Source organism: Manduca sexta, chromosome 18 (assembly GCF_014839805.1).
Source record: "Manduca sexta isolate Smith_Timp_Sample1 chromosome 18, JHU_Msex_v1.0, whole genome shotgun sequence".
In the NCBI taxonomy this organism is placed as follows: domain Eukaryota; kingdom Metazoa; phylum Arthropoda; class Insecta; order Lepidoptera; family Sphingidae; genus Manduca; species Manduca sexta.
In genome coordinates, this window is record NC_051132.1 from 6,562,890 (window position 1) to 6,575,468 (window position 12,579).

The window sequence follows — 12,579 nt, forward strand, 5'->3', positions numbered from 1 at the left end:
ATTAATAACAATGCCGCGTCCTAGAAGATCTAAGCTTTCCCAGCGGAGCCGTAATGCAATTAGGCAACGGAATATCGCGAGTCAATTATCTGATGAAGAACGAGAAATTGCACGAGAAGAGCGCTGCGTTAGTATGGAGCAAAGAAGGGCCTTAATTCGTGCTATCGTTCAGATGAACAGAGGAATAATTTTCGAAGTGCAAGAAGAAATGGTTCAAGTATTGATTTGAATCGAGCAGCGTTTCTATATGATTGCACCATCGACTACAGCTTGCATCGTTTAGTTTGCATTGGTCCAATGGACGTTGTTTGCCAGCATTGTGGCGCATTGAAGTTTGCTGGTGAAACGCCTGGTTTGTGCTGCCTTAGTGGTAAAGTGAAATTGCTATTATTGGTCCCGCCACCAGAGCCATTGTGTTCCCTGCTTTATGGCGAAACACTAGAATCACGACATTTTCTAGCGAACACTCAAAAATACAATGTCTATTTCCAAATGACTACATTTGGGGCATAAATGACTCATTTTACGTAGCATGCTCACGTGTCGGCAAACCGTCCGCTTTATTTGTTCTTGCGCCTGACCAAAAAACAAAGAATGTCGTTTACCATTCGGTGCTTGAATGAAAATCCCATTAATGAATTAATCTGAGTGTATCCCAATCTGCACAACATAGTTTTCAATCATTTTTTTCTGACATGTGTTTGAAGTACTTAATTATTATTATTTTTTAAATTTTTATTCTCATTTTGTATGTATTCATCATCGTTCTTCATTCATCATAATAAAATACTTTTATATTTCTATTATTTTGTATCATTGTATTACGTTCATCAAAGCCTAAATTAGTTCAGCTAAAAGGTAACACGACACCCATTGACTGTTAGGCGGTACGAAGTTCGCCGGGTCAGCTAGTTATATAATATATTTCTTGCAAATGTGACACAAAATATGTCAAAACAAGATAACATTACGTTCGCAAAATCTTATAAAAAAAATGAGTGATTGTGTTAATGTATCATTAAAACAAAATATAATAAGATAATTATAAATAAAGTATGTAAATTTGCTTAAATAATTAAAGTGACGTTAATAAATTGTTTTGCATATACCGCACAAGGTCTAAAAACACTTTACTGCGTAACAGCGACGAAGGGCGAAATTTTTCAAAAGGTAACCCAAGGCAAAAATATGGCCTTAGTTAACATATCACAGCCAATTTAATAGAAAACAAAAACTAAGACAAACTTAAATGAACTAAAAGGGAAGCCGGTAGGAATGGGGCTGTATAGACGCATCGCCACTGCTGCGTAACACGATCCAGAGATTTTTAAAGGGCATATAATACTAGGTAATAAAAATATTATTGTCGTATCTTAAAAATAACAAATTAAATCATATTTTAACCCGACTGCCGAAAGAAGATACAATTTGGTGTGTACTATGTATGCAAGAATTCGAAGCAAGGAATTTATATGAACGGAAAACACTTAAGCCACCTACGGTTTGCTTAGGACATTATATTGTTTTCGTCATGCTATTTGAGTTATGTGGGTATCCACATAACTCAAATAGCATGATAAATGACCTGAATACAGCTAGTATAAATGTAAGACTGGAATTGACCTTAAATAAAACGAAGGTCAGGTCCACGAGATACTAATACTGGTGGAAGCCATGCCTCTAGAGTTTGTGAAGGAGCACATATACCTGGAGAAAAGGATCTTGTTTGGCAAAGACAGAGGCGTGGAAGAAATGAACAGAAGAGTAGCAATCACGTGGAAAAAATTCTGGGCCCATAAAGAAGTACTCAAATCGAATCTCTTATTGTCGATAAAGAAAATAGTCATGGATACAAACATACCCCTGTCTCACATACGGGTGCCAAACTTGGACATTTAAGGCCACAACAAGTAAAAAAATCCAGACAACCCAAAGGAAAATGGAAAGAAACTGCTAAGACATAAAATTAAGAGATAGGGTAAAGTGTACCGATATCCGTAACAAGACAGGAGTAACTGATGCCTTGACTTTCTCGTGGAAAAGAAAATGACGGTTTGCAAGCCATGTGGCCAGATATAAACTCGACAGGTGGAACTTATGCTCGCTAATGTGGAACTGTCTGCAAGTTACGAAAGCGAAAGGCCTACCGTGCGCCAGGTGGTCCGACGAGATCGTAGAGACGGCAGTCAGAGATTGGTTAAGCGTCGCGAAGGATAGAGATATGTGGACATACTTGGAGGAGGCTATTACCCGAAGGGGGTCCATACAAAAATAATCAAGTCACTTATTGCATGTATAATTATATTTTATATAGTTTGAACAAGATCTTAAGAAGAATGCCCATTTATTTTATATGTTATAAGTATATATGTTTATTTTGAGGTTTGTTTTGGGTAAACGTTGGTAATGTCTAGGGATTGGCAATATCATAATTATACATGTATCATTACTATCAACAATATTATAAATGACCAAAATTGAATCAAAAATCGTCTTATTTAATTGAAATAAAGACACCCCGAAAAGGATTTCTGTCAAATTAATTGGAGTAATTTCTAAAAATATTTCGTTAATTATAAACTAGTTAACAAGGCCATACACTCCCTTCATTCTCGTTTGGATCTCAGGCGGGAACAAGCAAAGAAATAAAACGTATCAGCTTGTATTTAAACGTTCCCAATTAAAAAAAACAAATTACACGATCGGCTAGTCTCGGCCCGTAATATATGATTATAATATTTTTTTTTACGTGCAAGGCCAAGTGACCCTACTGCACCTAATGGTAAGTGGAGTGAGATCCAATAGAATGTCGACTGACGAGAGATGATAACCCCTCGACAGTTGACACAATTATGCCGGCCTGTTGGATATACACAGGCTGATTCCGGACACCTTGTGCACGGTACTCCCAATCCGGGCGGACATCAAATATATCTTACCACCAGCAAATGACTGCCCTAGGCGCTTTGTCGTTAAGCTAGCGTCTAGCTTTGTTGTTAGTATTTTTAATGCGATCGAGAGTTTTGTTTCGTTTCATTATGGTGAATCATGGCATTACGCTGATGCTATCAAGGTGTTACTTGTCGAGGACAATACACTACTAACAAATCATTTTTACGGCAGTATGTTTCCAGTCAATGCCTAAATTAGTTATCGCCGAATAATTATTCATATTTTATCTTTATAACTACATAATATTATAAACGCGAGTATTTTTGAAAATGTTTGGATATTTGTTAGAAGTAAACGCGACAACTGCTAACTAGATTTGGATGAAATCTGGCACACAGGTAAAACATTATTTGGATTAACACATAGGCTACTTTTAATTCCGGTAATTGACTGCCGTGGGAATATATTTTTTTTCAATCAATTTTTTTAAATAGATGGTACTTGCGTCGTACATTATGTAATTTAACGAGCAACACCTTGTATTCCATATGATCAGCGGAACCAAAATAATCGTGAGAATATACGAACTTTAATATATAATTGTTGTAACAATGCTCAACATTAGTTTTATTCTGTTTTAAGTTGATATTGGAGGTTTAGTTGTGTGATTTTTTGTGTAGTACAAAAGGATAATAATTGAAGTAAGATTTAAGATTATTGTTTTATATACAATTGAATTTAGACTTTATAGTCGACTATATAGCACGGTAAATTTGATCCTATTGCACCTATGCACTGATGGTAAACGGAGTGGGGTCCACATAGAGCTACACACTTACCCTAAAGTTACGCTTAAAACTATTATGTTTGTTTCTCAGGTGAAAATGTTTCTTCTTTTATTCTTCGTCACATGCGTTGTTTATGCCTTTTTTGTAATGGCAAAACAAAGAAAGAAAATGAAGGTTCTCGAACCTCCGTCATTGCCTGGAAAACTACCTATTTTAGGCCACAGTTACATATTATATGGTGATAATATACGTAAGTATTGATTTTAAAAAGATAATATTTAAAATAGATATTTGCCAAAAACTTTTATGCAGTTATTTTTTTATAAATTGAAATCATCGGTATTTGTGTAATGCCAATATTTTAGTGTATTCTAAAAATATTGTTATAGAGTTTTTTTATGTCATTTGAATATTGCGTAGAACCGCTATACAGGGATTCCAAACTTTCTCACTATTATAATTGCGCAATTTATTACAATATATGCTTTTCTTTTTTAGACATTTTAAAAATTTTATAAAAACCCAAAACAAATCATTTTCTGTCAATAATTAAATCACGTATAAACTGCTGAATAAATTGAAATGTTTCGTACACAGTTAATCAATTAGTGTTACACTAGACCATCCAATACTTAGTTAATACGAAAATATAAAATACAATATTTATTTGCATAAATTTTATATTATCTTTACAGATACGTGGAACGTTCTAAAGTGGGTTTCACAGGAGGCACTCACTAAGGGCGGCGTCATAACAATGAATATTGGCCCTCGACTTGTTTACGGTACATATTTAATTGTTTCTTTTAAGCAACTAATTGACGAAACGGGAAACTTCCTCGCCTATCAATATTGCCCTTAAACAGTACACGCACCATACAAAATATATAACTCTACTTTGGCACTGAGCTATATATGTTATCCTGATTTACACCCATTTTCAATAAAGATCCCAATCTCAATCTATAGTCTAGAGAATGACCCAATCAAAATATAATAATACTCTATATTTTTTGTATGGTCCGATTTGGTGTGCTTATTTTAAATAAATCTGTCACTTCTGGTAGTAAATAGTAAAGGCCTTTACACTCTACATTTTATTAAGGAGTTCTTTACTCGCATTCATAATATCAATCTTCGAGGAATCGCTTCTTTTGTACATGAACCCTAAACTTACTGGAGAAACATAAAACTTAATATTGTATAGCGAAAAATTAAAAAAAAAATTTCTTTCCAGCCATCACAGATCCAGACGACTTATACACCGTGGCTAATAGTTGTTTATTAAAAGATTACTTCTACAATTTCGCCAAGCCTTGGCTTGGAAATGGATTATTCAGCGGTAGTGGTAAGTAAATATATCTAACATTGCAATCAAATTACAGCTTAGTTTTGCCACGACATTGCCGAAGTCTATGGGCGACGATGACCATTTTGACCTCAGCAAACAAATAGGTACATAAAAGGTTATAGTCTAAATTTAATTAAGATAACAAAGTTTTCGAGCAATGCAATGGAATAGAAACACGTATGGGTTTATATCCGACATGAACATGTGAAAACTGATTCTATTTGAGGCGTGACGGTATTACAGCAACGTAAACCTCAGGAAGGAGCAGCGTTGCGCGCTTTAGGGAGGCCTATGTTCAGCATTGGACAGTTGTAGGCTGATGATGATGATGATGAAGCCTCAGGAATCAATATCTCAGTTATAAGTGCAGGTAGGGCGTTAGCTCGTGTGCCTTCAGAGACAACAGAAAATATCCCAGTTTCTGCGGGATGACAATGTATCGAAGTACAATAAATTTTTGCGGGGGAAGCGCAATTAATTACTATAATCACCCAGCTTCCGCAACGACGGCGTAGTTACGTTGGGGTCACTATTGTAAGACGCAGTAATAACCCTGCCGGAAGGACAGTAAACATTGATCGTCCTCTGAGCCAAGTTCCAATGCCATAAACAATCCATACCGGCATACCGATCAACCCTCACAGTAGTCATTCGGTGCACGAGGGAAAGTACGGGTTCCTTTAGCAAGAGTTTAGTTAAACAACATAACAATATTATTGTTGCATACTTAATTCCTCTTGAATTTTAAGTCTTGCTTCAGCAAGGTAGACTGGGTATGTCAGATTTATCGACTAAAATTCCAACGTTGGTAATCAGCGTTTTAAAAAAATTCCAACACTTGGAACCGAACACATAGTAGGAGCTAGCCTACCTACATTAAATAACAATATTTTTAAAGGTCCCGTATGGAGACGACATCGAAAACTGCTGAATCCAGCATTCAACCAACAAGTCCTGGACGGATTTATAGGCGTCTTCAACGATCAATCGAGACGGCTTGTGGGCCAATTGCTTGTGCAAGTAGGGAAAGGTTCCTTCCCCCACTTGAAGTATCTATCCGTATATACTTTGGAAACTGTTTTCCGTAAGTAAATATTATCTTACTAACATTATAAAAGCGTAAGTTTGTAAATGTATTTAGGTGTTTAGATGGTTCTAGAAGTCAAAATGGCTGAACAAATAAGGGTCGACCACGTTCTGTATAAACGTATGGCATACATTATTAATACTAAATAAAAGTATCCGTGTGTAATTTTTAAAATACACACGGATACTTTTATTTCGGGAAAGGTTTATCACACGGGCGGAACCACAAGTAATATTGAGCTGGACCTACATAATAATTCGAATTAGATCAATCTGAGTAAGTGCATTCGGTTCTTTATATGTGATAATTGGTATAATTTATATTGATATATAAAAGACCCAATGTCTACCTACAACCCGATCAACTTCTTATGAAAGTAGTTTTTTAACATAAATTATGTATATTGCTTTGTTATGCTTAATTATAAGTGGAAATATACTTCTATTGTTAGTTAATTTGCCTAATTATTACGATTACTCCGGGTGATATTTGTGTCTCATCGCATGTAGCATGAAAAATGAGAAAATATGCTTGAACATTATACTTGTACATCTTATCGTAACCTTTAAAAATTACGTGTAACTCTACACAATCGATTTTAATAAAATCTTCCTCGTGATCACAGTATATCTATTAAGTAACATAATCGTCCTATATTTACCAATTCAAATTTTTCAGAAACTGTATTTGGCGTAAACGAAAAATACAACGATTTAATAGGCGAATATTTGAGCAGCATAGCACAAATGCAAAGTATATTCACGGAAAGGTTTCAGAAAGTATGAGCTTCACCCAGACATATTTTATAATATGTCGCAATTGAAAGCTACGCAAGATAAACACGTCAAATTTCTTCACAGATTCTCTAATATGGTATGTATAAAATCTTGTACTTACGTTGACGAAAAAAATTCTTTCTATATTGCGACTTCCTTTTTTACATTTTATATATAGGGTGGATTTTTGAGAGATGGCAGTAAGGGAAGTTAGCTACCTTAACCGCTATAGCTATAAAAAAAATCGTCCATAATTTTTAAAAACGTTATGAAAAAGTCACCCTTGGATGGCGAGGCTCAAGATCTAAAGTAATAATCTGTAAGGAATCAAAGATGAATGAAATTGCTACGTAAATAAATGTTCCTACCTTATTAGTGTGAGTAATAGATACTAGGCACTCTACCATTACGTATAGGGTACAATTTTACCTGTTCTGTGGAGTATAACACAGGGTTATTATAAGTTCCGCACAGACTCTGGCAACGTGTTTCACTAAACAGTGTTATAGGAGCTTCAAGTGAAGTGAGAGAGAGGAATAAGTATTCTTGAATACCCTTAGGTTAGAGGAAGCAGTGGGTTGATTATTTTAAGAACGTATCATAATAAAACTACACATAATTACCTTCAGAGTGAACTTTATAAATTTTAATTAAAATTCCACGTTGAAGCACTTATATTTCGTTCCTTATATAATTGTTTTTTTTTATTATTTTGTTAGCAATAAATTAACTCCCGCGTCTAAGATAATAGAGATTTTGTCACACTAAATATCATCTTAAATTTAATTAGTCAAGACTAACATAATATATTTCAAAATATAATTTAACGCGTAATTACATATAAAGCTAGGTTGGCATAATGATTTCTTTTGTTTATGCGAATGTTGACTTTGAATAACATAAATAATCGCGATAGAATCTGTACATTTTACTATTTTAATATATAAATCGAGGTTTAGATTAGCAAGAATACTTGCAGAAGTTGGCCTCCGCAAGCAATTTTAAAATGTAATTAACCACAGAAAGCCGACTTCTGTAAATATTGAAACTTTCAGGATTTGTGGTGTCACATGATCATAAACTCGATGGAAATAATGCCGCTAGCGTAAACAATACATCCGTAAGTTCTTGCGCAATATATTGCTGCAAGACAAAACGCAATTATACAACTTTCTTTCTATTAAGATACCTTAAAGTGGTAGGCTCCCAAGAAGATGCTGCGTTAACCATAATATTTTAAAACCATCAATACAAAATTTAAAATATGTACAGATAAAAATAATCGTCATATTTATACAATATGTTATCTTTACTTTGATTGTTGAATTTTTTATACTGTAGATATTGTTCCATTAATTTCACAATGAAAATTACACTAAAATTATTGATGCCGTGCATCTCCTATATTACACAACATTTAATTTTTAACCAACACTATTACATAGACAACTTAATAAACATTTTGGTAATATAAAATATTCAAAATGAACTAATATTGTTTTGATTAATAAATAATTCGCAATTCTTTACATATTCCCGCCCTTATCGCATGCGTCGTAAATATATTTAATGATATCGAAAATCCATCAGGCGAACGATATTACAAAGTGACGGAATCCCATTAATTTATATAAAAATAATCTATTCCAGGTACTCGAAAACAGAAAGTTACAAATGGCTAAACGAGACATAAATGATGCACAAACTGATGGTCAAAACGCAAATGGAGGTAATAATATTAAATTACAGGCATTGAATTAATTATAATATAAAATATTATTTTTACTCTAACTTGGAATTTTGTATTCCCTGAGATTCTTTTATTACGCTAACTATGAGCAGCCGCTTCTCTACAAGAGAATTAGACGCGTAGAGTAGATTGATATAAAATATAATTATCAAGTGTTAATAAAAAATATTTAAAATATAGCTACTGCATAATTGATAACATTAATTATTTTCAGGTAAATTCAAACCCTTCCTGGATTTACTTCTTGAACTTTCGAATAATGAAGAAGTGATCACAGATAAGGAAATTAGAGAAGAGGTTGACACGTTTATGATAGCTGGATACGATACTTCTTCCTACGTCCTTATGTACACTCTTATGGCCATCGGAACATATCCACAAGTGCAAGAAAAAATATATAGAGAGTGAGCTCCTATCATCCATAATAATTCATTAGAAGTTGAATAAATTAATTTTTCGTGTTAAAGGAACTAATGCGCATATGCAAACAATCTTGCACCATAAAAGCTATATTATCGTAATTGTTATACTTTAGTGCTATATAAATTGGAGGAGTGGCGTCTCAGGCTGGAGGCCCCACAGCGGGGCTTCGGGCCGTCACGGCAGTGCGTCCTATCTTTGCACAGTGGCTGGACAGGGCCACGGCGCGGCGATATTTCGCCTGACGCAGGTGCTCGGTGACCGGGCATGGGTGCTTCGAGGAGTACCTGTCAGATAGTAGGAACGGAGGAAAGCGCCGTGTGTCACCATTGTGACAACTGCCCGCGGGATACGGCCCAACATACGTTGTAGTCCTGCCCAGCCTGGGACGACGAGCGCAGCGCTTGTTTCAGTCGTCGGAGGAGACCTCTCGCTGCCGGCCGTGGTCGCTTCCATGGTCGGCAGCCCGAAGCCTGGCGTGTGGTGACCCACTTCTGCGAGGTGTTCCTCTCGCAGAAGGAGAGTGCCGAGAGGATCGAGAGGGAGGATCCTCTCCGCCGTCAGAGACGTAGGAGGCGCCGGTGACGATGACCGGCGCCTCCCGCCCTGTGGAATGGGGCGTTTGGAGAATTCCACCACGGTATCCCCTGCCTGTCGAGAGGCGCCTAATAGGGGCCACGAAGGGGTCGTCGGCGGGCAGCAGGGGCTTTCCGCCCTAGTGCATTTTGTGCAATTTTGCACATCTTTCGGTTGACCCCCGATGGACGGCAGGTGTTGTTGACCTTACATTGCCATAGACGCCGAGGGCGTCTCTTCGGTAAGCGGGGGCTTCTGAGCCCCCCCCCATAGGAGACGGCCGCAAGGCGGCACCGCGCAGGGGCGGCTGCGGTCGCAGACTAGACACTCCAACGTCAGAGGAAGCCCGCAGCCGTCCCTATCGCCGAAGAGGGCCACCGCGGAGTTTTAGCTGAGGCCGTGCATAGGTTGTTGTATATAGGGTTAGGACTCGGCCCGGCGGTCGCCCGAAGGTCACCATCAAATCCGCGGCTCAACGCCGGGCCGTAAGGCACGGTTACCCCAGCATAACCGCTCAGTCGCCCCCCACGAAGGCTGGGCGGTAGTAATAAGGCACTTTCTACGTGAAATCAAAAAAAAAAAAATGTGCTATATAAATTGCCTTTTTTTGCATTTGATTTTTAAGGCAGAGAAGTATCTTTTACAACCTACGTTGGAAAATAATTGATACTCATAATAGCGATCAATTATCCTATTTCGAATGTCTAATTTCAGTCACAAGAAATATTACCTTCGTAAGAATAAGTGTAAAATATATACTGCACTATTTTTGGATCATACAGAAAATAAGTAGTGTAGGTAATAACACCCTAATTTTTTTACAGAATACAAGATGTTTTAGGATATTCCGATAGAGACGTTACCAAGCACGATTTACACAAATTAGTTTACTTAGAAGCAGTTATAAAAGAAACCTTGAGACTGTATCCGATTGCACCCATCGTTTCAAGATATGCTGATTCTGATGTGAAATTAAGTAAGTTATGTTAATATGCTTAAATATCAATAATTGTCTTTGTAACATTTCATATCATGAGTTTTTAAAGTCCTAAGTAGATAGTAGATTTTTAACTATCCTATGCTATTATCATTACTGAATATCCTTTTTCTGAAAAATCTACTCCAAAAGGAAAAACTATGTGAACCACAGTACAAACACTACTCGAATGTAGTCGATGCTACTTTTATTTATACACATGTTGCAGAAAGGTTTTATTTTTATAATCGCCAGTGAGCTGGCTTGATCGATCTAATCCTAGTATAATTGTATTAGAAAATTTTCTGGAATAGCCATATTATAAAGTACTTTGTCTTACTAAACTAACAAAATTATAACTATTCTGTTTTTTGAATGTTAAGCTATCGTGTTTAGCACAATTTAGCAGATCCAAATAGCCCAACAGGACCAAAGACACTGGCAATCGTAACTCACCAGTTAGGGCTCCCAATAAAACATATCCGACTACGATGCCACTCACATTTCACCATTTACAGAGAACTATACGGTGCCAGCTGGATGCAGCGTATTTTTGTTATTTTGGGGCATGCATCATCATTCAATCTGGGGCCCTGATGCAGAACAGTTTAACCCTGAAAGATGGCTGGATTCAACCACATTATCAACGAACTTAAAACTTTTCGCGGGATTCAGCATTGAAAAAGAAACTGTATAGGTAAAGTTTCGCATGTTACATAAACACGACATGTAAAGATTATATTTTGTTTTAATAATTTCTTATTAAACCGTTGATAAGATTCAAATATTTTTTGGAATATAGTATCTAGTTTTTGGAATCGGGTTTTAAACCATCTTACATTTCAAATAACTAACCTGAGTACTTCGGGCATTTCACCTATTTAAATGTTTTTTTTTTCTAGCAAAAACATTTGCAATGATGTCGATGAAGACTACAATTACACATCTACTAAGACACTACAAAGTTAACGCAGATATTTCTAAGATCACCTTGAAAATCGACGTTATGCTCCAACCAGCCTCTGGAAGTGTTATAAGTTTAGATTTAAGACGCCCTAAGAACCATATTGGCTGTTAAATAAATTGTAAAGGAATGGAGAATACAGCCAAAAATTTAGTGAATACTATTATACTATTAACTACTATTATATAATATTTACTCTAAATATAAGTAAGTTGTACAATAATGTATTTCAATAGTGAGTGAATGTTAATTTCAATTTATTACAGTTACATACTTTTATATAATAGTTACATTTTTAGATAGAATTATGATATCGTGTATATATTTTCTATCTACTTAACGACACTAACCTGGCCATAATTCATTTTATGAATAAGTACATCTCGAAATCTCGTTTCTTTTAAAATTATTACGGTTTATTATAAAACAAGCGATTTGAACCAAAAACTTACTATATTTTTATATTATAATGGCCCTATATATACATTGCCATATATGTACAAATAGAAAACTTCTACAAAAGCTATTTAAGTACATAGCCTAAATAAATGAATGGCGCAATTTGGCGTTGGTGTTATTTCAAACTGAAAAAGTTTAATGAGTTTGATAAACGATTATTCATAATATGGAAATTATTACTTATTTAGTGTTTGTTTAATTTAAATGTGTTTAGCCATCAGTACCTACTTACAATTTACTTCAATATTTTGTTTCGGTTAAACTTCCAATTTAGCACTTAATGTAGGTATTTACGATCTAAATATACTTATTATAAGTATATTTTTTAATGCTTTGGTCGAAAGAATATTCGTCAATGTTATTTAAAGTTTGAATTACGTTGATTGGCGAAAAATACGGATTCCTAGATGGTCTAAAGATTTATTCAAACTGTAGGATAACAATATTATATATTTTATAGTGTGCTCCTAAGATGTTTTGTTAAAATTTGTAAATCGTCACTAGTATGCTGATTGTTTTATTGTGTGTAAATAAATTGCA

At 35.5% G+C, this 12,579-nt stretch overlaps 1 pseudogene; it reads left to right on the forward strand.

Annotated features, from left to right (window-relative positions):
* Positions 1 to 3,506: 3,506 nt before the first annotated feature.
* On the forward strand, positions 3,507 to 11,313 carry LOC119189649 (annotated as a pseudogene).
* The last annotated feature ends 1,266 nt before the right edge of the window (positions 11,314 to 12,579 follow it).